Source organism: Lepeophtheirus salmonis, chromosome 2 (assembly GCF_016086655.4).
Source record: "Lepeophtheirus salmonis chromosome 2, UVic_Lsal_1.4, whole genome shotgun sequence".
Lineage (NCBI taxonomy): Eukaryota > Metazoa > Arthropoda > Copepoda > Siphonostomatoida > Caligidae > Lepeophtheirus > Lepeophtheirus salmonis.
In genome coordinates this window covers 18,965,748-18,969,855 of record NC_052132.2, presented here as the reverse complement: position 1 = coordinate 18,969,855, position 4,108 = coordinate 18,965,748, and the positions used below count along the sequence as shown (strand labels likewise).

The 4,108-nt window shown below is 27.3% G+C and overlaps 1 long non-coding RNA gene across 1 annotated transcript; it reads right to left on the bottom strand.

Moving 5' to 3' along the window:
* Positions 1-1,288: 1,288 nt before the first annotated feature.
* Positions 1,289-2,178, bottom strand: LOC139904771 (uncharacterized). The gene is made up of 2 exons (XR_011778956.1): positions 1,771-2,178; positions 1,289-1,497 (listed from the first exon to the last, which is right to left on the bottom strand). It is a non-coding gene; the product is annotated as an uncharacterized lncRNA (long non-coding RNA).
* Positions 2,179-4,108: the final 1,930 nt, after the last annotated feature.

Genomic DNA, 4,108 nt, shown 5'->3' with positions numbered 1-4,108 from the left:
GAGGATCAGATGATTATTCAAAGGAATAATGGCATGCTGGAATAACAAAATTATAATTTGAGAGAAACATTTAAAATGAAAATAAATAAACCCTTTTTTACTAGATTTATTTACTTTTTATATGTATTTTTGGCCTTTTTCTGCTTTTTTACTTGCATTTTCTTTTCCCTGCAGTTTTATGTGCAAATTTAGCTCAATTTTTATGTATTATTTGGACATCTATGTATATTAATTACCCCCTTTGCAATCCATCAAAAATTGACATAATTTCATTATAGAATTTATTATAAACAAACTGTTTTTCTTTTTCTAAACTAAAAATATTATAATTATCAATCTTTTGTCTATTTTTAAGATTGCACAAATTCCTCTAAATATATGACAGTTGTATCTAGTTGCAAGCTGTTAATATAAAATATAAACCCTTCAAGATATTGTAGTTATTTTCTTCGGTCTTCTTATTCCTATGAGAAGTTATGTACATCCGGTGATTTTTTTAGCTGGTCCGGTTTTTTTTTTTTTTTTTTAAATTGGTAATCTGAAAAAGAAATTTTCTTTTCCTTGGCAGTTGTTATTATTATTCCATTCCTGAGATGTGAACATCCTTTCCTAAATAAATTATATTATATTGATAACCTCATTGAACATTCGTGTGTGCTCATAAAAGACGAAGGGTATCATTCAGGATTTGTTGCGGATCGACATTTGATCATTCTAGCAAATGTCTTTCTTTCGGTGATTTTCTCCTTCTTCCCCTGTCACAGCTAATTGTAGCTGATCTAATGAAACGTCATGAACATTATTCTTTCTCTTCTACAAAAACATTCTTCAAATTGTCAGGATTACCACGTTGATTTTCAGTTTCTTTTTTATAACACTTCTATATAGAAATTTCTATACAGGATTTTCCGCATTAACAACAAGAATGACATCTCAAATTGATAGATTAACGCCAACAGAAAAAACTATGACTTCCACAGCTAACATGCCGTTTTTGATGTTATCAAGAGAAGGATTTATTTTTCGCAAGCCAAAGGGAAATCATTTTCCTCTCACTACACGGAGAAGAACAGAAATTGTTGCAAAAGTCACTTTTTCTAGAAATAAAAAAATTTACAACCATTAAATTAAAATCATATAATATAATATAGATTATCGAGGAAAAAACCTATAATTTTTGTATAACTTTAAGATAATTTAACTGTTTTTCTGTTTTAGAGCATCATTATTTTTATATAATACAGCCAGTTTTTCATTGTTTTTACTTAAATTGATATCGTTATTATTATTTTTAAAGGCGTAATGGGCATATTTTTATTCTTAATGATGCAAAACAAAAATTTAACATAATAAAATTTTATATAGTCATTAAATATATCTAGGAAAACAGGAAAAAGAAACATTATAATTTTTTTTTCTCTTCATTTTCTTCTTTCTCCTACCTCCAGCTTATATAATTAAAGGTTTAATCATACTTTCATGAAATGATATACAAATCTAAAAAAGATTGATTTTGATACATACTGCAGATATATGTCATTATATATTTTTATGAAAATTATTTGTATTTTCATTTTTACTTTTAGAGTAAATAAAGGAAATTCTTTTATTTTCAGCTCATCAATATATTCAGCGAAATAATCATATTTTTGTCATTTCTAAGCATAATTTGCAAAAATGATGCATTGCAATTGTAATTTCATGGATAATTTTGATTAAATTAAAAAAACTAGTAATTGCCAATTATATAACACTGCAATAGATATGTACATATAAGTAATAAGTATTTAAATTATTTTTTTTAGTAAGAAACATTCTTTTTCGTAATTTCATTCTCCAGAGAATTATCACATGTCTTGACATGTTTTAATAATAGACACTGAAACTGACAATGGAATTAGCCGAAAAGACATTTCATATACATTAAGACGTAGTAATATGTGGCTCGAATCCTTTAGTGTTGTATTACATTAAATGTAATACGTTATTTTATATAAAGGGATTCCTAGTTGTTTTTACATTAATAGTCTTTCTATTTTTAAGAAAAGTGGATGGCACTCGTTATTGTATATCAGTACTTCCGGAACAAGAGAGGCCAAGCATCCAGTACTTTCAACTTTTTTAGATTAAGTATAATAACACTATGTAACAAAATTCAGGTTTTGAAGCGCCCGCCTGCTAAAATGTAAAATTTATTATTGGTATTTAAGCAAAAGAACAATAAAAAAATCTTTGAAACCAAGAAAAATTAAGGGTCTTATTTGGAGGTTAAATTTTTTCAAATTTCTTTTTCTCCATTTAAATTATATTATAGCTAAAACTAAAGAATAAACCTTATATAATATAAAAGGAATTTTTGTCAAAAAAAATCGATTTTGATTGATTTTTCAGTTGAACTTTTAATTTTTCTATATAATATTTAATCAGGTGGCCTTAAATTTTTTCAAAATTATATAATAATAAGTAAATTATGTGACTATTTTTAAATATTTTAGAGACAAAAAAGTTTAACAATTAAATTTAAATAAGTCGATTATTTTCTTACATTGTATCATTAAATATTAATCAAATACATTATATATAAAACATATTTTAAATAAAGTTAACCTTAACACCCCTAAGATATTAACTACTTTCTACAATTAGTCAAATAATTATATTAGTTATATTTTATGTTGAAACATTCCAATACAAGATTACATTTTTATTTTTTAAATGTTCTATATACAATTAAAAGTTAAACTGAAATAATTAATCAATTTTAAATTTTTTTTTGACAGCAAATCTTTTGAAGTTGTACTATAAAGTTTATTCTTTAGACATAGCTACAATACAAAGCAATTAAAAAAAAAGATTAGCTCTCTACATATAGGATCTTTTATTTTACTGGATATTTGTATGACTAGACATATTGTATTCAAGATAACTTTATAAATAATTTATCTTTTGAATGCTAGAATTTTTTATTCAAATTTTATTACAATAAATGTTTACTTTTATAGTGATTTCATTTTAAAATATGTCTCTACATTGAAATAATATAATAAGTTGTTTTTTTTAAAGCCAAACCTAGTCCGATTGAAAATTTGAAGGGTATTTTTTGTGTTTAATGGATAAAATAACACGAATAAATGTAGGTTTATATGCGTGCCTTTTTCAAAGATGAAATGTGACAGCATATATAAATTAAGGGAATATTAAGTACGGGGCATGCAAGAGTTTACGTTCCAGGATCGAGGATTAATGTCCCAACAACTCGTTGGGGTCTTGGTTCTACGTACATAGGTATGTGGAAGGGGCTGAATCTCTCGTGGATAAAACAACTCAAAAGCTCTGGTGATTTTAGGGCAATTAAAATTTTAAAAAAATTATTAAACGGATTGGTTTTCAATTTTCTGAACAGATCTGTAGGGGTCCATCTGAAATGTTTGGAGGGGTGAAAAGATCGGATCATCATTGGAGGAGGATGTGCTCAGTATGGGGTTCTATAATTGAGAATGTCCTCCTTTAATAGGTTCACTTAATTATAACTATTGACTGAAAAGTAGGATTGAGTTCATTAGTAATGGAGGGATTACTTCTGCAGACCAATATATATCAGACGAGAGGGGTGTTGAATAACTTCTTTCTACCACATAGAACACGGCGGATCATCTTTGGACGAGATTTCAAAAGTAATTTTCTCGATCTTCCGATTCATACATTCATTGCTATAAAAAACATTAGTAACAAAAAGATAAAACAAGCTTCGAATTTCAATATTGGTCGTGAAGAGAAGGACCCTCCATCAATCACAAGGCGAAGATTCGAACGGTTTGGTATTAGTAATGGCATGTAACATACAGATCCAAACGTCATTTTGAAGAACAGTGAAAAACGGCTGAGGTACAGACTAGGAACATCCTTTATTTTTACAATTAAGTCCCCGGAAGATGATAAGGAGTTAATTTGTTATTTTTGCCAAAAAGAATTGGATACCTCTTTTCATTTATTGCATGAAAAAATAAAAAAAGTCACCAAATTGGTGGCAAAGGTTCAAAAAAAGTTTGTAGTTCTTATACTTACCTGAACCACCATCAGAAAAATAATGTACTGGCCATAGGGTTTT